Source organism: Palaemon carinicauda, chromosome 1 (genome assembly GCF_036898095.1).
Source record: "Palaemon carinicauda isolate YSFRI2023 chromosome 1, ASM3689809v2, whole genome shotgun sequence".
Taxonomy (NCBI): Eukaryota; Metazoa; Arthropoda; class Malacostraca; order Decapoda; family Palaemonidae; genus Palaemon; species Palaemon carinicauda.
Window position 1 is genome coordinate 268166640 of NC_090725.1, and position 25000 is coordinate 268191639.

Consider the following 25000-nt stretch of genomic DNA (forward strand, 5'->3'; position numbering starts at 1 on the left):
CCTATATTCAGGGTCTGGCGGCCGACAGCACGTTGTCCTTTGAGGAAGGAGGCAGTGTATCCTTGAATACTATGAGAACGCTAGTTCTTCGGCCTTGTCTCCATATAAACCCTTGAGTAAGCACCAAGGGTATGGCCGACTTTGCGAGAGAGGTCACTTAATGGGATCTTTGGATCCATGGACCATTATCTCTGTGCAAGTCAGCCCCGACTAGACCTCTTCTATATGCCCTTTAAATGGATCTAACGATTGGAATCTTTAATAAATTCCCTATAACATGTGCAGGGTTAGGCCCGCAACGCCACTAAAGCCCATCTAATGGTCTTTGGACAAGGTCCTACATTATGCCTCACCTGTGAACAATGAGGATTGTTCCTTCAACCATCTAACCTAAAGGTTATTTTTTCGGTTCGCTATAGCCTCTGGGACTAGAGTTAGTGTAATAGTGGCCCTATCCTGAGGGCCACATTAAGTGAGAGAACTGCATCTCTTTCTGATCCAATCTTTCTCATTAAAGACGTCCTACCTACTAAGAGGTGGGGCTCCTGGAGAATCTGCCCTCTGAAGGAAGATGTCTCTCTAGGTCTGCTAGAGCGTCTAAGGTCTATCTTCATAGAACTTCAGACTTCAGGAGGAACAGCTCTTTACAGGAGAAAACTTTGGATCAAACTATCCCTACAAATGAGGGCGAAGCTCACCTACCTTTTTCGCGGAGCGGATCCTGACAGTACTCCTGCAGATAAAAGATCCGAGGAAAGTTGCTTCATCACTGAACCTTTCAGTGTGTGGACTTCAGCCTCTTCGTTCACCTACTGATCGGAGGTTGTCCAATGCGTCTTACAGACGCTATACTAAGCAAATCTATGGATTGAAGCAATATGTGGTGGCGGCAGGTGCTATTTGGACCCTGTCGTCTAGCTCTGCGATGAACAGTAAATTGATTGGGACTATCAATTAAAAGGAGAAGGGGTCAGCAATTTTCGTGTGACCTCCCTTTGAATAAGTGTTGTCAAGGTAACACTAAATCTGTTCAGAATCTCAGGTGTGAAATTATACGGATACCACTAGTGCCGTGTGTACATAGTACACAGTGTTGTTAGACTATTTCATGTACAGAAATTATAAAGAAAAGTCTTGTTAAAAGAGCTTTTCTTCAGTTTGAGAGTGGCACTCATCATTTCCCCCTTTCAAAAAGGGGAACATTATTTTCTGTGTATGTCTCTCGTATAATTTCCTTATCATGCTACATTCATTTGGCATGTAGTCATTTATTAGGAATAAATATCTATTAAAATGCAGTTGCGTCCTAATTCGCCCAACAATTGCATGTTTTAAAATACCAGAGTTCCTTAACTTACTCATGTAAGTATTTCTCATATCATTGTATGCTTACAATCAATGGATGGGGACACTGATATTGGTTCTGCAATATATACAATCTTTGAGACCGGTTGTATTCTCAGTGTATACTTATGTTTGTTCATACAATATATGCTACCTTGAGGCCCTTTTCCTACGTCTAAAAATGACTCTTCCCTGCAGGGGGCAGGAAGCACTAACATTATTATGCTTAGTGATGATGACGGATAACGGTAACGTCATTTGTCTCAATTGGCCCTTTTGGCCGTGGAAATATTGCCCCAAGGTTAAGGCACTAACACAAAACCACAGATACATTAATTCTCTGGTATGCTTCCATTAGGACGTCATGGCTTGAGCCCAAAAAACGGATTTTGAGTGAAGCGAAAAATCTATTTTTGGGTGAGATGGCCATGATGTCCTAATGGACCCACCCTTCTTTTCTATGAAAAGATCTTCACGGTTTCCTCCCCTGATCTACTGTATCTGTAGCACCTTGCTCAACGCTACAAGGAATGACCGCCAGAGGGAGTTGGCGCGGTTTTGATACGATTGTAGTAGGGGAACCAGGGTAATCTTTGTTGCGGTTACCCTTCTATTCTGCCACGTTTTCCCCCTAGAGCCTAGAGGCGTAAAGGCTATTCGGGGTGCAGATTGCCATGTGGCGTGTCAAGAATACGTCCCCTGATGATATACGATACCCTTGAGAGTAATCTTAAAGGTACTCGCGCCAGAAGTTAGAATTCTGTGAAACCTTTGGTTTGATTCTCTGGGAATATCACTGTAGTCATATATACCCTTCGGAAGCTACTAAAGGAACCTTCCATTAGGACGTCATGGCCATCTCACCCAAAAATAGATTTTTTGCTTCGCTCAAAATCCGTTATATATATATATATATATATATATATATATATATATATATATATATATATATATATATATATATATATATATATATATATATATATATATATATATATATATATATATATATATATATATGTATGTGTGTGTGCGCCCGCGCGCGCGAAAGATACACAATTTTCCTTCTCCATAAAGGACATTGATGATGCCTCTAAAACTTTAAACCAGGTACTTGCCAGTGTTAGGGAAGGGATGACAAACAACTGAAATTAAATGGAAATAAAACTGAGTTGTCCCTATGCAAATGCATCCCCTCATCCTTTAGGTAAGGAATATGTTTCAGCGCGGAAGGTGGATGGCTATTGAACAGTAAAGCAACTGGTGGTAAAAAGGTGAGGAACCCTGCCCCTTTACCTGTCAAAGCCTCTTCAACTTATGTTTCGGGTGCATTGAGGAAAGCCATACCATTGCGTTCTTAAACAACCTTTTCATTTTCTTGCAGGAAGTGAATGCTGGTTGTTAGGCAAGGTATTGGATCACGAGAGGATGGACTTCACATCCTGTTTTATTTTGTTAAACCAACTGTAGATCCACACTTTCTGTACTCTTATTAGTATGATAGTTCGCAATCATCCCCGTGTGCCGAGAGTTGGTTGTGGCAGGTTTGAAGGGGAGGAAGAGAGCCATCACTGCTCCTGCACTTATTCCCTTGGCTCATTTCCCGAGTGCCTGGCAGGTGAAAGGGGCTATTGGACCTATGTTAACAGGCTTTCAGGTTCTGGTGGTGTGTTCGTCGCATCCCATTGGAATTAGAGGTTCTACTCCATTTGCACTACTGCTGACGATGGGTGTGACCTAAGAGGATTTGGTCTCTCTAGGTCTTTCAGGTAGGCTCCAGTCCCCAGTACCAGCGTCTTCCTCTTGATGACAGTGGGCAGTGGTAAAAGGCGTGTCCCTAGTGTCAGTGTTCATGTGATGTCCACTGTTGTTCCCTCTCCCTAGGAGTCCTGGGGTCGAATGACTTGTTCCGCATGTGCTGGGTACATCTCCCTGACCCAGTCACCCTTTTCTCCCTTCCTCTGTGCCTTAACCCGATCCTTGTGTCTGGAGTCTTCTACTCCCCTGTAAGTGTAACTTCTCTCCCTTGTGACAGCGTTCCCCAGTGTTGTTGTTCTTGTTGGAACACTCTTGTGGAAGCATCATTGTTTGGATTTCCCAGACTACGAATCTTCTACTTGTGCCTGGGGAGAGGATTGGGAAGATGAAACATATACATTCTCCTTCCTCCTCTTTGGCTTCCGGCATTGTCACTTCTTCTAAGATGAAGTAAAGGAGGGCTTCTCAGAAAGGTTGTAGGAAAGGGCTCCCTTCGACACTCTCTTAGGACGGGTGTATAGCACCAGAGTTAGGGAAGGAGCCATGCCCCTGTGGTTCAGCCCCCTGGAGGTGTGATCCATTGTCACAGCATCGAGCCTTTGCCCTACTAGCGCCAGGTTCCGGCACCAATGCTAGGCTGGCAACCACGCAGAACTGGTGGGATGGCTCTGTGTTTTGGCCCACTGAGGTTGATGCTTGGGGATGGCACCGGAACCCTGTGACGCAGGTTTCCAGGCAGCCAAGCACCTTGCAGTAAGACAGGTATTGCTGTCCCGTGTATTTTCCCACAGGGACATTGCACGAGGCCGGAGTTGTGATCCTGTGTCACGGTAGCCTAGAGGGACATGGGTGACATAACCGTGTTTTGGTGAGCTCGGGGCCAGTTGCTGGGACCAAGTGTCACGGCCCCGAGTCTTGGTCCCTTTGGGTTTCCCACTTCCCCAGGGGTCCAGGTACTTTGGCCGCCGGGCCGATGTACAGGCCCTGACCCAGTATTATGCGGGCTAAATTTAGACTTTTGGAAGGAAATGGCCCACAGCCTTATATCAGAGAAATGGATCTGGATCAGGCAACCCCTGTAATGAAGACTAGATTAAATATGCTCAATTTGAAAGTAAATTCCAGGGGGAAACATGACAATTTGTGTGACCTGTGCAAAGATGAAGATACTACTGAACATTTATTTCTATGCCCAAAACTAGGACAGTTAATGAAAGTAGACATAAATATAGGTACGGTGCAAAATCCTAGCAGGGATCTGGTTGCAATTATATGTGAGGCAATGCACATGAAAGAAGAATTTAAGTCCAAACTGACCACAATAGGTTGGCAAAACTCAAAACTGACCACAATAGGTCGGCAAAACTGATCAGAGTAGGATTTTATACTATCTGATATCAAGGTGGAATGAGATAAAAGTAAAGATTAAGAATCTCATTATTAATTCATTCACGGTACAGGTAAAATAAGCTTAATTACAAAAATAGAAATAAGCTTAGAAGCTTTGCACATATCTATAAAGTGATAGAGTTCCCGCAATCTTCTTTTGCGGAGAGCAATAAGTATCCAGGTCCAGGAACCTTGGTACCTGGACAGGACAGGTCAATTGTCAATTTACTCCCTGTGTTAGCCCATTGGATCCGATGCACGGGACTGGAACAGTGGCCCCGTGTCTGAGCTCCTAGCTTCAGCAAAGAAGATGGGTATGCTTTTCAGCGTTCGTCGCTTATTTCCTTTCATCCGAGGAGGGAGGTGGGTTCCAAAGGACTGAATAGGGTAGTAAGTACCCATCCTGAAAGACTCGGACTACCCAAGGTTTAGTCCCATGATTCTGCTGATTTGACAAAGGCACAATAAGCAAGTCCCCTATTCTCAGATGAAAAGAAAAGGCTGAGTAAATGGTGCAAAGCGCAACCCTCTTTTTCTTTTATTCTGCTGCCCCACTGCTTCAAAGAAACAGGTAGAGAGAGAAACTCTGAGGAGCTGCATGCCGCAGTTCCTTCCGGGAAGTTGTGAATATTCCTGCCAGGGTTTAAGAAAGGTCCAAAGTCCTTCCTTGCGAACCCCACACTGAAGATTTCCAAAGCGACAGACACACGTTTGAGAAAACTTGCCTTAGAATGGTGTGCCCCAGTCGCTTGAGGGACATCTAGATCCAAGTGACCGAGGATGGATCCCGTTATCCTTCCTCTTGCGTTCACACCCTCAAAATCTCAAATGTATGCACAGGCATCAGTCAGAAGTAAAAGTACTGATCCAGGATTGTCTGTCATCTTCAGCACCGGTCCAATGTATGGTGCTTTAGGGGTATACAATCGAGTACTCACTTACCCATTTCGTGAAAAGGTGTGTACAACAGGGAATTGATCAGGTGCTCATTCCCATACCCAGAATACGATTACATTGCCCCTGATACGACTGACCACGCAATTAGGGATTGAGGGCAAATAAAAGTCTGATGGGTATTATGGGACAAAATATCCCGGAACAGAATCACACGGCCTGAGATAGAGGGAAAAATATCCAGGAACTAACACCGCAAACATGGATTCAGGAGGAGTACTCATACTTTTCCTCAGATAGACGAGTGGAAGAATCAATACGTCCGCGTGCCTCATAGGGAGGTGATGGATCCGGCCTCTACTCTTGAGATTACCAGGCTTATGTTTGTTGGTGTGATAAACATATATTTTTGAGATTATTATATTTTTTTGTGATATTTTATCTCTGAGCATCACGTAGAGAATGGCAAATGCTGGGTTTAACATATTGAAAAGCAGAAATGTGCAAACTGAAGAATGTTCCTAGTTATCAAACTGTTTTTAATAATTCACTCTATTGCTTTTACTGTCTTTGATTCCTAACTGCTCACCCCGCAAAATAAATTTGCGGACATCCTATCATTTATCTTGTATGAAAAATCAAGTTTGTAAAAAGTGCGAAAGCTCCTGTATTTTTTTTAAGCATACAACGTATATAACTGGATTTTTAGTACCCATTCTATCAATTGATAGAGGCAAAGCTTCTAAGCTTATACCCAGTATTGCAACTGAGTTTGCTCCCTTGTAACCATGAACAACAGTTTTAATAAAAATCTTAAGTTTTATTTTTATCCCATTCAACCTTGATATTATCAGTCTTGACAACATATTGTGGTAGTTTTAAACTTTCAGATTCATGGCCCAACTTATGTATAACACCAGCTTTCTGTTATAACCTTATGGCATATCCATTCCTATATTTTTCTCCCAATTTTGGGCACGAAAATTAATGTTCTCTATTATCGTCTGATTCCTTACACAATACTTAATTTAATAGGATATTCAAGGAAAAGAAGGAAGATGGTGGATTGATTGATTTAAAGTTTTCAGGCATCCTGACATCTAATGTCACTGACGCCGTTTCTCCCACCTTTAATCACTCATCCTTCATCCTTTTCTTGTTTCAATACCCTTTTTTTATCTAACCTCTCCTTTCTAATATACCAATCCTTGCTCCTTTTGGAGTTATCCTATTTCCAGATAATATCCTCTTACGGGCTGTCCAGTGATAAAGAGCCCGTGTCATGCTACAGGCATGGCAATCTTAACCAACCAACCAACCAACGGAGGATTATGGTGGAAACAACCAGCAAATTACTTAGAAGAATTTAGTATAGACATAAGACAGATAAAAAGAATGAACAAGGCAGAAATAAAATAGGAAACCAGAAAGTGGGATACTGGAAAATGGAAAGAAGAAATAGAAAGTAAAATGGGCATAGAAATATATAGAACGTTGAAGAAAGAAATTAAAGAAGAGGAATTTTATGACAACACATTTGCTTCAGTGATATTTTTTTAGAGAAAGAACTAATGCGTTAAAATTAACGTTGTAAACATACACCATGGGGGGAATGTAAACTATTTTTTTTTAAATGACGAGGAAGATTTCATACATTTTTTGTTGTTTTGCCAGGAATATAGAAATGAAAGAAATGAAATAATTGAGCTACAACAACCATATGATGAAGACTTAAAGAACATAGTAGGATTTTTTGTTTAGTGAAACAAATATAGAAAAGAAAAAAGAAATATTAAACCTGATGCGGAGGAGAGGAAAACAGTAGAAGATAAATTTCGGAATCGCCGTTGCAAAGGCTATGACTCACAGCTGAACCTGATAGGAATCGTGATTCGTGACACCGCTTAATGTTTAGTATGCGAAAATCCGCATGATAAGCCTTAAGCAATCACTTTGGTTTGGAAGTTGAACGTTGTTGTTAAAAAAGTGTTTTATAATTATACGTTTTGTAATTATTTTACTCCGGTCTCTTGTTAATGTAGTACATCAGGTAAATTTGAAATTATTCACTTACATTCGTTCAGTACTATATCCTATCTCGAGGCTACTATATTTCTCGACTTAAGTTTCCGAGTACTAATGGTGTTATTTTTTCTTTTTTTTTCTTTACCAATTTCGTGAACTATATGATTTTTGATAATTTGATTGTCAGTAAATAAAATAAATTTCTCATATGTAGTTATATCAGTCACCACACTAGTTATTAAACGTAAGGTAACTATTTTGTATATGAATTCATTTTAATCACTACATGTTGCACCTGAAAACTATATCACGGGACCTTTGCATATCAACGGCCAGTTCTTCATGCATTGATTAAAAATGGACCTAAACTTCCCCTCCCCCTAACCTAACCTACAAGCTGTGTCCTTACCTTCATACTTGACGGGGCTAACGCCCCCCTGCGACCCCCCTTACACTGACTGTAAGTTAGCCATAATAATACATACAGGTGGCCGCTATCCTACATACACCCCCATATCACTAAAGTGACTTAAAGACAGATGCAACGTATCCTAATGTTTCTACCTGACCTAATCTAAGACATATGTCCTTACCCACCAGTAGTCCTACACCCGTTTGCAATCTGCTCTATGACTCCTTGACCTTACCCTACCTTACTCTAAGGTACTGTGTATTCCTGTAGTGATTTCCTGCTTCTCTTCCCTTGTGAAACACAGTTTGTTCCTACATGGATACAAATCTTCATATAGTTATGGACAGGGAAAACTTTCCTACTAAAAAACAGCCTTTTCCTACAGTAAAATGCCCGTTTTCTTCCTGTGTTGGTTGCCTTAACGTGATCTCAACACTTCAGCTCCCTTGTGGGACAAGTATCAGAGGTTCGAGGGCGGAGTTTACCCGTGAAGTAAATCTAGGATGAAGGTGGCAGTGACTGGCCACTTCCTATTTCATCTTCCACTCTTTTGGGGTGCAGCATTCAAGGAACATTGCACAGCTGACCTCGTTCTTCTGTAGGTGAGTTTCACGCTCTTTGGACAACCTCATATACATGTATATATGTGTTATGTCCCCGTTCTCCTGTCAGGGGGAGGCGGAAGAAATATACGTTAGTAGAGGGCACGGCCCGAATAGCTATGATGTATGTTCCAACAGATTACCTCCTTATTCTCCAGCAATTATTGCCCTGGCCGTTATCCTGCGAGGATAACGTGGTGCAGGATCCCTCAAGGTATCACTATATAGAGGTCGTCCCGGGACAGTTGCTAGCCAGTTGGTTTGGACTTCCACCCACCTAAAGGTGAGTCTCCTCAGTAAAAAGTGTAAGGTTTGTATTTTGCACAGGAACAAATGACAAATTTGGAAGTAATTTGTATTTTTCCTTGCAATACAAACCTGGAGCTCTTTACACATACTGACCCGCAAGTCCCAACCCCTGGAAAGTCCTGCCGTAATTACAAAAGTGAAGGTTAGTCGCAAGTGCTGGTGTGAGTGGGAGGGTTAATCTATCCCGATTCCCCCTCCGCTAACTAGCGGTGGGTAGTTACACCATGACAAGAAGTTTGTAGAATGGTTTCAGCTTTCGCCAAAATAATACTCCTCAGTAAAGAGCTCCAGGTTTGCATTGTTAGGAAAAATACAAATTACTTTCAAATTTGTCATTTCTTTCAGGAGACCAGAGCTTTTTCTGCGATTCGTCATGGCTTTGAGGGTCTTACAGTTCAGGGCAACTTGTTATGGCCTCTCCACAACACCATATGTTTTTTTACTCAGGTGATGGCTGTGGTGTTTGCCATTCTTCTTCATTTGGGAGTCCGAAGGCTCAGGTGGGTCCATGGGTCTAATCTAATCTGGAGGAGTTTCTACAGGAAACGGAGATGGTCTTGATTCTTTGTTGTGATTTTGCATTTGCATAGAGGAGTTTTTGTTTTTGTTTTTCATCCCTTATTGAGCTAGTACCAGTGGCCCCTTCAGGATGAGATCCCTTCACCTGGCCCTCAATCTTCCTTGGGACGTAGTGTCCGAGGAGGCTCTCTTTGACGTACCCAGGGTGATCGGTTCGAAATGGGCACTTTTCTCTCTCTTTTGCCCTGGACCACTTAGTTTGGTCAGATGCATTGGATAGGGGATGGAATGCTCCTTTGGGTTCTGAGGTCGCAGCGGACTTTGGTCTAAGGAAGAGAATCCTTTCTTTATCTGGAAAGAGCTCAGGGTCATTTGCTTGGGTTTTCTCTTTTCAGGAGGATGTTCGAGGACAGTGGTGGTGGTCATTGTGGTCACACTACTGAAATCGCTTATCTAAGGAAGTGGGAGGGACTCGATCAGAATCTCTTATCCAGGAAGCTTGGGCATCCTGCACCAAGGGGAGGAGAAGAGGTTCATCTGGAGTCTTTCTGTTAATTTTTGTTTGAGACAGAACTAGGTTCTGGGGTCAAGAGGACCCAGTTTCAGGTACAGTAGTCTTTTTCAACCTGAGGAAGAAGTGCCCAGGCACACTGGATCTGTCCGCCATTCCACCCTTAAACTCTAGTGTTGGTTTTTTCTTTACCCTTTTCCAGGTTTTTCAGAGCGCCAGGTCCGATATTCTGACGCAGGATTGGGAAGGTCTCCAGGCCTACGCCTTTCATCCTTTCGCTTGTCTGAGGACTGTCCTCATGAATACGAGGGCTTTCAGACCCTTGGTTTTGACCTTAGTCAGTCCCTTCTGGCCTCAGGAGTGGTTCCCCGTCTTGCCTACACATAAACTTGAATAGTCTGGCCTATTCTTTCCACATTCTCCTTTGTCCTCATACACATAACAACACACTGATTACCAAAAACTCTTCTTCGCTTAGCCCTTTTACCCCCAACGCTATTTGGAACTTAACCCCCAGGCGTTTTTTTTATTCAAGCATATTTTGCAATATATTTTTTTAAAATTTCTCTAACAGCCTTAATTTTTGTCGTAGAGAGGTCAGGCTGGTCTCATTATTTTGGAAAATGCCTGAAGTTTCTCATAAAGTTATCAAAAATATGCAAAAAAATGTAAACAACAGTTTTTTGCAAGGATGTACCTGTACGTCCATGGGGGTAAAGGGATGAGTTTTGTGAAACGTACCAGTATGTCCATTGGGGGTAAAAGGTTAAGGGGTTAACTAGTGCAATGTAGTTGTTCAGTAGCTGCTTTCCTCTCGGTAAGGGTAGAAGAAACTCTTTAGCTATGGTAAGCAGTTTTTCTAGGCAAAGGACACTCCAAAATCAAACTATTGTTCTCTAGTCTTGAGTAGTGCCATAACTTCCGTACCATGGTCTTCTACTTTCTTTGGGGTAGAGTTCTCTTGCTTGAGGGTACACGCAGGCTCACTATTCTATCTTTTTACTCTTTGTCTTGTCTTTTTTATCTTTTTATAGTTTATAGTTATGAGAGATTTGTTTTAATGTTGTTGCTGTTCTTAGAATTTTTTACTTGTTCATTACTTCTATTGTGGTTTATATATTTCCTTATTTCCTTTCCTCATTGGACTATTTTCCCAGTTGGAGCCCTTGGGCTTATATCATCTTGCTTTTCCAACTAGGGTTGTAGCTTAGCAAGTAATAATGATAATAATAGCCTCCCATTTGCCTGCGAGAGATGAGAGATCTGTCAGCCTCTTTTCTTCCGGTTCCATGAGAGGCTCCTTGTGCTTTATTTTCATACCTGAAAGGGCTTCCCATCCAGGATCACTAGACTCTGGCTTTAGCCAGTCGCAAGTTCTTTTGTCAGTATTCCAAACTAAGTGGTCTTTCATCCGACATGGGTGCTAGCCTTCTTGGTCCAACAACAATAGGATAGGGGTCTGTTGCCTCCCTACATTAGGGTCTTTTGTTCCCTGCTGGCCTAATGATCTTAGGCGAGGCTCCCTGAGAATTCTTCTCATATCCTGTATGGCCTGGTACATTCCCTTTTCCCTATCTAGTCCAGGGCCCAGTTGTCATGGAACATCAACAAAGTTCTTCAGGCCCTTAGGTCGCCTCTTTATGATTCCCGAGAGGCGTTATCTACTAGCATGTTTTTGCAGGTTTCTCTGCTGTCTGCCAAGAGAGTTCGTAAGCTTCAGACACTTTCTTTGCTTCTTACCTGATTTTTTTCATTTCTCTCCAAATTTGTCGCCAAGTCTAAGACAGGCTCTTATCCCTGATTGGTAACGTCTCTGCCTGGTGTTTGCCAGACGGGGGTTTGAGTCCCGCTCAGACTTGTTAGTGCCTTTAGAATCTGCAACCTTACCATCCTTGTGAGCTAAGGTTGGGGGGTTTGGGGGAGCATATAGGTCTATCTGTTGAGTCATCAGCAGCCACTGCCTGACCCTCCTTGGTCCTAGCTTGGGTGGAGAGGGGGCTTGGGCGCTGATCATATAATATATGGTCAGTCTCTAGGGCACTGTCCTGCTTGCTAGAGTAATGTCACTGTCCCTTGTCTCTGCCATTCATGAGTGACCTTTAAACCTTTAAATCAGGTTGTTCCCTTCGAAGACCCTTGCCAATATGGAGTTGTTTGGGTTATGTCCCGTGAGAACACTTTCCATGTATTTGCATCACTCAGCTGGTATCTTGTGCTATTCCATTTTTTGTTCATGGTGCCTCAGAATGCTACAAGACCTGTGTCTAGAATGGATTTTTTTCTTTCTGAGGGACTGATTTTCTAAGACTGGGTACCTTGTCATTAGTGAAGGCCTGTTGCTAAGAACCCACAGTGTCAGATTGGTTGCCATGTCTGTGGCATTATGATGTCCCTGTCACTAAGTTGCATGATGTAGCGAATGGGTGCTGCACTTCTTTTATCCCGTTTTATCTGAAAGGTGTGTCGCAGGTCTTAGGGGGTCTTAGTTCTTTGGGGCCATTGGTGTTGACTGGCTAGGTTGCCCTACCCAAGTTATAGGTATTCATCCCCCCTATTGTGTGTCTACCTATAGCCTTTGCACTTATTTTTAGGGTTGGCTAGTTATTACATAACTACACTATTGGGTCTTGGTTCGGATTAGTTATGTTTAACTTTCTGGTGTATGCATTTCTCTTATTCAGGATGACATTAGATTTTAGTTTATATTGTTTAGTCATTAGACTTGTTTGACAATGTCAGGGTTGAATGCCCTGACAGATTTATGTTTGCTCCCAGCATAGACTGTAATGTGGGACTAGTGGCTAGGTCGTTAACTTTCTCGTAGCGACTGGGTCGTCTAATTTCTCTTAGCAACTGAGTCGTCCATTACTTTATGCCCCTTCCTTCTTTGCGTCTGAGATACACGAGAACAGGTGGCATTTAGTAGCTCTGGTGTTGGTGTTGTTATTGGGATGTGTTGTTACACCCCCAGTCTTCACCTGACCTGAGACCAGAAGGAGTGTCCAGGCCCTCACATCTTGGGATTGAGTCTCCAACAACTTCCTGCTCTTCCCTGTCGGTGTCAAACACACATGAGAGAATAGGAGACATGGATTAACACTGGTTCCTTTGCTGGTGCCTTTGGAATGTGTTTTTACACCCCCTCATGTATGCTTGTCACGAGACCAGATGGACGGTCCAGGCATTCGTTCCTATTGGCTGAGTCGTCAACTTACTTTCTGCCCCTCACCTCTTGGCGTCAGACACAGACACAAGAACAATTGTCATTTAGTAGCTCTGGTGTTTTGCTGGTGTCATTGGGATGTGCTGTTACACCCCTAAGGTTTGCCTGACATGAGACCAGATGGACTGTACATGTGCTCACTCCTAGCAATTAAGTTGCCAACTACTTTATGCCACTCACCTCACAGTGTCAGACGCACACATGAGATCAGGTGGCATTTAGTAGCACTGGTGCTTTTGCTGGCATCATTGGGATACATTGTTACACTCCCAAAGTTTGCATTATATGAGACCAGATGGACTGTCCAATCACTCATTCCTAGCGACTGAGTTGCCAACTACTTCATGCCTCTCGCTTCTCGACATCAGACACACACGCGAGAACAGGTGATATTTAATAACACCAGTGTTTTTGCTAGCATCATTGGTATGCAATGCTACAACCCCAAGGTTTGCCAACGACTTTATGCCCCTCACCTCTCAGTGTCAGACACACACAAGAACAGACAGCATTTAGTAGCTTTGATGCTTGCCCTGGTGTCATTGGGATGCATTGTTACACCCCAGTATTTATCTGGCATGAGACCAGACCAACTGTCTAGGCGGTTGGTCCCTCGGGGCTGATTCACTAACTGTTTCATGTTCTTTCCTCTCAGAGCAATTAATGGGATATCCTCAGTCATTCCCCGGGATGTTCTCGCAACATTATTTGTGGATGATCTCTCCATATCATTTGCTGGGACTAGAATGGCAATGGTTGAGAGAAAAATACAACTCTGTATTGATAAAATTATCCATTGGGCCGATATGAATGGATTTAAGTTCTCGACAAGTAAAACTAAAATTGTCCATTTCTGTCGTATCCGGGGAGTACATCCAGACCCGGATATATACATCAAAGGTCAACGGATCCCATGTGCAAGTGAAGCAAAATTTTTAGGGTTGATATTTGATTGTAGGCTTACATGGGTTTCTCACTTAAAAGCATTAAAAGCTAAATGTCTTGAAGCTATGAATCTTTTAAAAGTATTGTCTCATTCATCATGGGGGGCAGACCGCAATACAATTTTAAAATTATACAAGTCCTTGATTTTTTTCCAAAATTAGTTATGGATGTGAAATATACTCCTCAGCAACCCCAAGCCGGTTAAAAATATTAGATTCTATACACCATGCTAGTATAAGATTGTCCACAGGAGCCTTTAGAACCTCGCCTATCACAAGTCTCCTTGTGGATGCTGGTGAGTTGCCTCTAGACCTTTACCGAAAGTCCTCTATTATTCGGTATTGGTTTAGATTGCAAAGACACCCTAATTCTTCAGCCTTTCAGACTGCAAGCCTTGTAAGGCACTCAACTTACTTTGAGTTGCACCCAAAATCTCCTCAACCTTTTGGGTTTCGGGTGAAACAATTATTAAACAATCTGGATATAATTAGAATTAAGGTGCTTCCACTCAAGGTATCATCAACGCCTCCATGGAAATTACCTGACATATCTTTTTGTAAATACTTTTTTAGAGTTAAGAAGAATATGACTGACTTAGAATCCAGGTCTCTTTTTATGGAACATGTTGAAGAACATAGGGGATCGACTTTTATATATACTGATGGCTCCAAATCTGATGCTGGCGTTGGATTTGGAGTACATAGTAATGATTTTAATTGTAGAGGTGCACTTCCTCTAACAGCTTCCATATTTACTGCTGAACTGTATGGCATACTAACTGCTATTGAGAAAATAGCTTTGGAAAAGGAGGGTAATTTTACAATTTTTAGTGATGCAAGGAGTGTTCTTCAAGCTTTAGAAGTTTTTAATTCTAGTAACCCTCTAGTTTTAAAGAATTTAGAATGGCTTTTTATTATTGGACGGAGAGGTATAACAGTTCGATTTTGTTGGGTTCCAGCACATGTAGGTGTGTCTGGGAACGAGAAGGCAGATTTACTGGCGAAGAATGCGGCTTCCGAGTTTCTACCAAGGAGGTACAGTATCCCATTCCCTGTAATGATTTCCTACCTTACATCAAGAAATTGGTTTGTAATAAATGGCAACAGCACTGGGATAGTCAAGATGGAAATAAAATGAGGGAAGTAACAAATATCATATCACCTTGGAGGTATGACATGATACCCCGAAAATGGGAGACGACTCTTTGTCGTCTCCGTATTGGTCACACACGGTTGACACACGAGTTTCTGCTGAAGGGCCAACACCAACCGTATTGTGAGGACTGTTTAGTACCTTTAACAGTGAGGCATTTTTGACCGAATGCCCTAATTTTACTAACTTAAGAAATAGATATTTGATTGAGGCTCGAGGTGAGGATGGTAGGTTCATCCTTGCCAAGATTCTTGGACATGATGTGTCCTACTATGCGAGCGGAATTTTTAGATTTATTTCAGAAGCAGGTCTTCTGAAAACTATTTAACTATTGTAATGACTTCTTAACTTTTATGGTTTTAATTAAATTTTCTTTTATTTTTCATATGCAATAAATGCTATCGGTGTCAATGACCTTAGATGTCAGGATGCCAGAAAACTTTCAATCAATCAATCAATCAATCCTTCCTCTCGGCGTCGGGAGGCATCTGGTAGCGTTGGTTCCTTTGCTGGTGCCATGGGGATGTGATTTTACACCCCCCAGTGGACACCTGGCGGAATATCCAGGTGCGTACTCCTGGCAACTGGGTCGCCACCTTCTTTCTGCCTTTCACCTCTCGACATCTGGCACATGTGCGAGAACAGGTAGCATTTAGTAACTCTGATTCATTTGCTGGTCTCCTTGAGATGTGTTGTTATACCACCCAATATTCACCAGACTGACTGTCCAGGCCCTTGCCCCTCAAGGTGCAGTTGCCAGTTGCTTCATGTCTATCCCTCTCAGCGTTGGGCACGCGCGTGAGAATAGTAGGCATCCGGTAGCGCTGGTTCATTTGCTGGCGCCATTGGGATATGCTGTTGCAACCCCCAGTCTGTGCCTGGCGGGAGACGGGGCAAACTGTCTGGATTCTCACTCCTGGTGTCAGCTCCTTTCTGTCTATCACCTCTAGATCTTCACTTTGAAGACCTTCGGGTCATAGGACATCATCTGTTAGCACCTCTCCTCACCATTCTCCCACATACTGTATAGTCTTTTGCGGGGTTCAAAGAGGGTTAAGTTGCGGTTTTCTAATGCTCCAGATTCATTCTCTCCTTGGCGTAGACTTTCGCCTTTACCTTGCAGATGGCCTCAGTGTTACAGGTCACCCTTGAGGACTTCCTCGCTCAGTTGGAGGATTTGCTGTGCTCCTCGTCATCACAGCCAGTGCTCACCTTTGCCTTCCAGGCACTCTCCTCTCTCACGCTCCAGATCTCCTTGCTATGATCGTCCTTCGCCTTTGTGCTATAGCTGCTCTTTTACTCGGCGCTCAGAATGAGATTCTTCACCCTTGCGTTTCAGGCGCTCTTCACTATCACGCTCCTACTGCACCCTACTTTCAAACTCTATCCCGCCTTTGTGATCAAGACCTGTGGACAAGCAACTCGCACATTCTTCCCGAAGTCCATCTACATCTAGACATTACCGTTCAGGGGAACTGGAGTCCTCACCTACAAGAGAAAGAAAAGGGAAAGTCAAGTTATCCCCTAATCCTGTTTCTCCAGACCTTTCAGGTAGAGCCCTGCCACACAAACACTCTTTGGTCATTGAGAACCTTGCTGTGGGTGGCTTCATCTGTCTGCAAGAGACGAATGCTCCCTGCTCATCTCGACCCACCTCTGCAGTGCCGACATCGCTTTTCCTTCTGCCAGAAAGGTCAACGGTGTGATAGCAACAACCAGTGTAGTGAGTGTCCAGGAGTGGTCTCCCTCCCAGTGGGAGAGGTTTGGGCGACAACGGAAGAAGTCTAAGCGGGATATTTCTCTTTCGAAGGTTCCTTCGAAGGGGGAAAAACCCAAGGCCTCTTCTTCTGTCTCCTGACCTTCCTCTGAAGCTCCTACTCGTTTGGTCTCTTCTGAGAGACCGTTGAGTAATAGCGGAGACCCTTTTAATTTTGGCCAACCCCGGTCCTCGAGAGATGGTGTTGCTTCCCTTAGTGAAGCTGCTCCACCTCTGCCCCCAGGTGAGGCTTTGTCCATGTCTTCTGTGTTACAGGTTTGGTCGTCCTTGGGGCTTCCGGGTCCGCCCTCCAAGGACTTCTTGCTGCAGCTCATCCTCCAGTGTGCAAGTGCGCAGCGGTCGTCGTCGAATTCGGAGGTAGATCCTCTTGCGCTCGTCGACGTCGTGATGTCAGAGGTGTCTTCTGTGGTTTCTGCCGATGCCCCTGCCCCTCCAGACTCTCCAGCTGTTGCTTCCGACTTATTTCCCCCATTCCTGATCATCCTTCAAGGGGGGAACTTAGTCTTACGTCTGTCTTCTGCGAGTGTTTCTCCCCCTCGTAGGAGTTCACTCATAGAGACTCCTCTTCGGAGGACTGCTGCTGCTCATGTTCAGCTTGCTGATCCAACGGCCTCTAGAGGGCATCTCCGTCGCAGAGCTCGGCCGCCACTTCGCCTTAAAGGTCGTCCTTCACCATCGGTGAAAAGACGCCTCTTTGGCACTTAGCCTCATCATTGCAGCCGTCCCCTGCTTCAGGCGTCTCTTGGCCCTCGACCTTTTCCCGTTGACGCTGCTGCTTATCCTCGGACTTTGGTCCTGGACTCTTCTGTAGATCATTTGCGATCTCCATTGGTGGATGTTCGCCCTTCCACAGGGCACATCCTTGTTCCTGTGCTCCCTACCAGCTGACCTGCCGACCTACCATCACCGTTCATTTGAGTTCTCAGCTAGCGACAAGGGTAATGATTTTGTGGGGTTCTTCAAACCAACCCTTTTGTCGCCTCTCTCAACACTAATCTTTCCGTGTACTGGTCTTCGGTCCTGGACTCGGCAGCGCCGTTCAAAGACGCTTTTCAACATCCGTGGAACATGTTAGATGGTCTATGCTTTTCCTACTCAACTGAGTGAGAAAAACACCAAATCAATCCATGACCTTGGTGGCCCTGATGTGACCACATCAGGAGGGGTTTTCAGATCCCCTACATCTACTAGTAGAGACCCTGAGGGAGCCCCCATACCTTCCACATCTTCTGAAGCAGCCTCACGTCAAGATTTCCCACAGTGCAGTATAATCCCTGCGGCTTCACGTGTGGAAGTTATCCAGCATCTCCTCTCTAAGAGGTTTTTTTCAAGAGACTGCTCAACAGATATCTGTATACCTTCGAAGATCCTTAGCTTCAGTTTACCAAGCCAGGTGGGATGTCTTTAGTGGTTGGTGTCGTGGGAGGGGTATCCATCCACTCGAAGCCACTCTTCTTTTTGTTTTACCTGTGCAAGGAAAAAGTCTTCTCTTCTTTTTTGCTTTAAAAGGTTATCACTCAGCCTTGAGGAGAGTCTTTAGACTTAACGGGGTAGATGTTTCTTCTTTGGAGGAGATTTCTTTGCTCAGACGGAGCTTTGAGCATTCTTGCACTCCAGTTAAGGCTAGCCTTCCAACTTGGATTGTAGTCAAGGCTCTAAGCTTTATGAAGATGACCCCATATTAATGTCTCAGGTGAGCATCAGATAGGGACCTTACCCTGAAGATGGTGTTCCTTCTCATTTTGAGGTCTGCCTAAGGGGTAAATGAATTGCACGGGCTCTCCCTCGACATCACCTATTCAAGGTGGTGGAGGGAGGTTTCTATGAGCTTCGTCCCCGCGTTCATTGCTAAGACCCAGAATCCTGTTTTTTCGAACCCCAGAGTTTCTTCATTTTAGGTGACTAGTCCATGTGTTGCAACTGACGATCCTGATCAGTTCATACTGTGCCCTGTTAGGGTGTTGAAAAGCTATCTTAAATGTACCAGGGTAGCCAGACTTTTCCTGCAAAACCTGTTTTTAAGCACTGGGAGGACTGAAAAGAAAGTCTCAAAGAACACTCACCTTCTGGTTGAGGGAAGTTATTTCCCAATACCAGGAATCTTCAGGGAAGGATGCTCACATCAAGGCCCACGATGTCAAGAGGCATTGCGGCCTCCTTGGCCTTCAAGAGAAACTTCTCTGTGTCACAGGTTCTTAGGGCAGGAGTCTGGAAGAGACAGACCACCTTCACAGCCCATTACCTGAGGGATGTGACACATAGGATTATGGATACATTTACTCTGGGTTCTGCAGTAGCTTCTCAGCACATGGTTTAGCTTTCTTGGCTCCTTAACTGGACCAGTGTCTGCAGATCAAGGGCTGAGGTTATGTGTTAGTCGGGGGGGATGAAAATGAAGTGAGTGGCCTTCTTTTCCTTTCACTCTACCCCTCCTTTGGGGTACAGCATTGTAACTTGCCAGCTGGACTTGCTCATTTAGCTTTCTGGTACAGAGTATATAAACACGCCTGAGTCTGTTCCCCACATTTCTTATGAGGGGAAATGTGATGAACCAAGCAAACTAATTACTTCTTTTAGTAGCAAACAGTTTAGCTTTAGGGTCAGCACAGTTAAGTACAACTCGGATCTCTCCTCACCTATAGTTTGCACGGGCTGTGATTACCATCAGCCATCTCTTGGATCACAGGATGTAGGAACTCAGGCCACGACATTCGTTGCAAAGCCTGAGATTTCTGGGTTGGTTTTCCAGCCAGTTGGAACTGGGACTTCCTCCCTCCTAAGGATGAGTTTCCTATGTATAGTAAAAAACAATAGTTTATTCATATAGGAACAATTGACAAATTTTAAAAATAATTTGTATTTGTTCCAACACGGAATACTTACCTCGAACTACTTTCTTAGGAGTATATGGGATCTCCTCCCTATCCGACCAAGAATTTTGCGCAGTCCCCCCATCTCCGTTTTCCCTTGTCGGGTCCCTCCATGGCGGAGGGATACGTGCCCTGAGGCGACCTGGGGTCAGCACGTGGGTGCGCTACTGGGTCGTTGTCGTCAGTAAGCATGAGCTCCCCCACACCGGATCCGGTGTGGGGGAGCTCAGGGACACCAGCTCCTTCCCCACCACCTTGGCAGTGTTTTTCAGGTGCAGCGACTTCAGTGGGTGACCAGGACAGGAAAAGACGAGCCACGGGCTCCTCTGACCTGGATTCCATTGTGTGGACGGCGCCAAGGACGCCCTTCAGGTCACCCATGCGGCAAGCCGAGGAGTTTTCTGGCTGGTTTGCCTCATGTGGGTCACTGCTCGCGCCTTCTGTTTCGCTACCTCCTGTTTCGCTACCTCCTGTTGTTATGCAACCCGTCACCCCGGTAGCACAATTGCAAGCCCCCCTGTTGGTGGCAGAGGATTCAGGGTCCTCGGATAGCTCCTCCTCTACTTCGTTTTCCTCGGACGCTACCTCGTCCTCCAGCTCTTCGTCGTCGGAAGACTCCAGCGACCAGGAGATGAAGAAAAAGAAAAGGAAATCGAAGAAGAAGAAGTCGAGCGCGAACTCAGGCCCGTCTAGGAAGAAGGCCAAAGTTGCTAAGAAAAGAGCAAGAAGAAGAAGAATTCCAAAATGAAGAGGGCAAAATTTGGTAAGTTAGTTTTTCCCCTTGTGGGTCGAACGTGGCTCTTGCCGTTCCTGTGCCTGCCTTGGCGGCTGCTGGAGCCACTAATGTGCCTTTGCCAAGTGTCTCTTCGGCTCCGTCCACGCTTCGGATGCAGCCGTTGGTACACACTAGCTTTTCTTTGCCCTTGCCCGGCAAGTAACCGGCTCCATCCATTCAGCGGAGTCAGCCGCTGGCTCAGCCCAGCAGCATTGTTCCCATGCCCAACATCTCACCGGCTCCATCCATGCATCGGATGCAGCCGCTGGCACAGCATGGCAGTCACTCGCCACGGATTCCTCCGGGAGGGGGTAGACCCATGATGGCTACCTCCTCCTCGAGGGCTCCATCCGTGATTTAGATAGCCACTCCGTCGAGTGGACCGGATGCCTGGGATACGGCCGGCCCCACTGATCCATACATGATCGAAGAATCAGCCGACACAGCGGATCAAGTGGTAGTGGGCTTAGTGGATATATATACATAATATATATCACCGGCTCCATCCATGCATCGGATGCAGCCGCTGGCACAGCATGGCAGTCACTCGCCATGGATTCCTCCGGCAGGGGGTAGACCCGTGACGGCTACCTCCTCCTCGAGGGCTCCATCCGTGATGGAGATAGCCGCTCCGTCGAGTCGGCTGGATGCCAAGGATACGACCGCCCCCACAGATCCATCCGTGATCGAAGAATCGGCCGACACGCCGGATCAAGTGGTAGTGGGCTTAGTGGATGCTGGAGATTGTTCACCTGATGAAGCATCCTCATACAGAAAAGTTTTAGCCCTTATACGGCATCACCACAGACTGGATGAATCCAAACCATTCTCGGAGCAGGCCTGGCTTTCGGGTTTGGGTAGGATGGTGGACAACCCTATACAGCCGAAACCATCCTTGACACTACCAGTGGCTCTAGACATGTCCCTGGGCATGGACCACATCAACCGTTTTGTCTCGGGACACAAGAACTCCCTCAGAGCCCAAGGGTGCTTCAAGCTCCTGCCCAGGCTTAGGACTCAGAAGAAATTTTATGTGCCGGACGGGCTGCCTGCAGGGCCTCGTGCAATGGAAGAAGCCGTTGCGGCTTTGAGCCAGGGCAGCACGGATGACAGGATCCTTACTGCCCCCGTGGCCTTCTCACAGGCGGAGGCCACTATGATGGAAGACACGTCTCAGGACATGATCAATGTGGCCTCCTGGTTGGACCTGTGGGCATACACTTTAGCAGGCTTTCACCTCTCCCACGATCTCTCGGTGCCTGAGAATCATGCCCTAATGCATGAGCTCATACGCTCTGGGGGCAAGGCGATGAAATTCTTGACATTCCAGTCCTTGACGCAAACAGCAAACTGGATCTTGAGAAGGAGAGACACAGTTCTAAACAGTCTCCCTCGTAGACTCCCCGAATGAGAGGCCAAGTTCCTCCTACAGACGGTAGCAGAGACCATGGAGAGAGTGGGGAAACTGAAGGACTCGGCTGAGCCTAAGCAGCCAGCAACAAGACGCCCTCCACATAGGAGACCGTCTGTGGATGGGGCCTACCTGTCTATGCCACCAGCTAGACAGGAGGCCTCCTCCCCTTCTGGGCATCAGTCCTCGTGGCCCTCCCACAGAGGTGGTGCCCCAGCCCAGACCTCCTTTAGGCAAAAGTACTCGGGCTCAAGATAAGGCCGTTCAAGCCATCTCCCCAGAACGAGATAGGAAGCGAGTCCCCCTACACCTTCCCACGCCACAGGTGGGGGGGATGCCTCAAATACCATTGGCAAGCATGGCGGGACAATGGTGCGGACCCATGATCCGTGTCAGTCCTCAGGGAGGGATACAGGATTCCCTTCCTGACGGAACTTCCTCCTCTGATTCCTGAGCATCGGGCGGAGTGGCTGGCCCCCAAGGATCACATGAAGAGAGCAGCCTTGCAAGAGGAGGTGTCGGCCATGTTGAACAAAGGAGCTCTGCAACCTGTCCGGGAATCGTCCCCAGGGTTTTACAGCAGGCTCTTCCTGGTGAAGAAAGCTACGGGGGTTTGGAGACCAGTCATCGACCTCTCGGCCCTGAACAAGTTCATCAGAAAGACGTCCTTCAAGATAGACACGCCGGAGTCGGTACTGGCAGCCTTGAAGGAAGGGGACTTCATGATGTCCCTGGACCTCAAGGACGCCTGCTTTCAGATCCCCGTTCACCCCTCCAGCAGGAAGTTCCTCAGGGTGAAGTGGGGAGCTCAGTACCTGCAGTTCAGGACCCTCTGCTTTGGCCTGTTGACGGCACCTCAGGTTTTCACGAGGGTATTCACCGTAGTATCAGCCTAGGCACACAAGCAGGGCATCAGGCTGATCAGGTACCTCGACGACTGGTTGCTTCTTTCAGCTGCAGAGGCAGCCTTAAAGGAACAGGGGGCAAAGCTGTTACAGTTCTGCAGGGAACTTGGGGTTACCATCAATCTGGAGAAGTCCCAGTTGATCCCCACCACCAGGATCACGTACCTGAGGATGGTCCTGGACTCCCAGGTAGCAAGGGCATTCCCCTCTCAAGAGAGACTGGACAATCTAGACCACATAGTTCGACCATTCCAAGCAAATGCGCCAGTGAGGGCCAAGGATTGGCAGCGACTCGTGGGCCACCTGGTCTCGTTGGAGAAGCTAGTTTCTCAGGGAAGGCTCAAGCTGAGTCCGGTCCAGTGGAATCTGAAGGACCTCTGACCACTGGGAGACCCACCCAAGTCCTTAGTCATGATGACCCCAGCCAACAGAAACATGCTCCTCTGGTGGTCCGACAGAGCAAACACCCTGCGGGACGTGCCGTTTGCTTCCACTCCTCCGGAGATGTTGCTCTTCACGGACGCGTCAAAGGAGGGGTGGGGAGCCCATTTGCTCAAAGAGACAGCAAAGGGAAAGTGGTCCCTGGAGAAGAATCTTCTCCACATAAACCTGCTCGAGCTGCTGGCAGTTCAAAAGGCCCTCGCAATATTTGCCCATCGGCAGCAGGGAAACGCAATACAGTAGCCCTCATGTGCGACAACGCCACCGAGGTGGCTTAGATAAAGAAGCAAGGAGGATTGAGATCAAGGGAGCTGTGCGATCTCACAGCCAGGTTCATTCCGGGGAAGAGAAACGTCCTAGCCGACGGCCTCAGCAGAGCAGGGCAAGTAGTGGGGTCGGAGTGGTCCCTACACCCACAGGTGGCCCAGAAGGTCCCACAGTTGTAGGGCTCACCGGTGATAGACCTGTTCGCCACAAGGCTCAACATGAAGCTCCCCGTGTTCTGTTCTCCTGTGCCAGACCCGGCAGCAGCGTTCGAGGACGCCTTCCAGCACCCATGGGACGGACTCGACGTGTATGCCTTTCCCCCTTCGGGATTCTCAGGCAGGTGCTCAACAGGCTCAGGCAATCAAGGGCAACAGTGATGACTTTGGTAGTGCCCTGGTGGCCGGAGAGGGAGTGGTTCGCAGATCTACAGGATCTGGCCACCCTTCCTCCGTGGCCCCTACCAGTAGGGGAAGACCTGCACCAGCCTCACTTTCGAAGGTTTCACAAAAACCCTCAGTGCCTCCAGCTACACGCGTGGAGGTTATCGAGCGCCTGTTGAGTAAAGAAGGATACTCGGGGAAGAGGGCTTCGAGGATGTCAGGGTATCTGTGGAAGTCCTCGATTACGGTGTACCAGGCCAAGTGGACCATGCTTGTGAAGTTGTGTGCCACGCAGAACCAGAGGCCTCTGGATGCATCAGTCCACATGATTGCAGACTTCCTGGTTCACCTGAGGGACGACTTGGGGGTCTCCATTCCAGCCATCAAGGGGGTCCGAGCGGCCCTGGGGCAGGTCTTTCAGCTCAGAGGCATTGACCTGGGGGCATCTTGCCAGATTACAGGCTCATCAGAAGTTTCGAGCAGTCTTGTTCACCCTGCGCTGCTCGGGTCCCGCAGTGGGACGTAGCCAAGGTTCTCAAAGTTTTGACAAGGCCTCCCTTCGAGCCCCTCAAGGATATTCTAGATGACCTCACTCTCAAGACGGTGTTCTTGCTGGCTCTGGCCTCAGCCAAGCGCGTGAGTGAGCTCCACGGCTTGTCATTTGAGGTCTCGCACTCGAAAAGGGGGAAGGACCTGTCCTTTAAGTTTCTGCCTGAGTTTGTGGCCAAAACGCAGAACCCGGTCATTGCAGACCCGAGGTTCGAGGGGTTCTTTGTTCCGGCGATCCCTCACTCGGACAACCCGGAAGACTTGCTCCTGTGCCCAGTGAGAACGATCAGGAAATACCTCATAAGGACAGCCAGACTCTGGCTGGGCACCAAAAGTCTGTTTGTCTCCTCAGGCCCGGTAAAGAAGGCCGTGTCGAAGAACACGATCTCCTTCTGGCTTCGGCAAGTCATCTAGAGAGCTTACGCTAGTGAGGGGACTGCAGTCCCCTGGTACCCTGCGACCCCATGATATTAGAGGTCTTAGCACTTCTTTGGCCTTTGACAGCAACATCGCAGTGGGCCAAATCATGCGAGCAGGCACAT

General features: G+C 46.4%; 2 protein-coding genes across 3 annotated transcripts in view; one reads left to right on the forward strand and one right to left on the reverse strand.

Annotated features, from left to right (window-relative positions):
* The window catches only part of LOC137656083 (uncharacterized), a 534405-nt gene that overhangs the window by 252707 nt on the left and 256698 nt on the right, over positions 1-25000 (reverse strand). The gene's annotated exons all lie outside the window — the stretch shown is intronic.
* LOC137645962 (uncharacterized) overlaps positions 7269-25000 on the forward strand; it is a 119240-nt gene continuing 101508 nt past the window's right edge. Inside the window, exon 1 of the mRNA XM_068379043.1 lies at positions 7269-7435. The gene's annotated coding sequence lies outside the window, so the exon portion shown is untranslated. The remainder of the gene's footprint in view (positions 7436-25000) is intronic.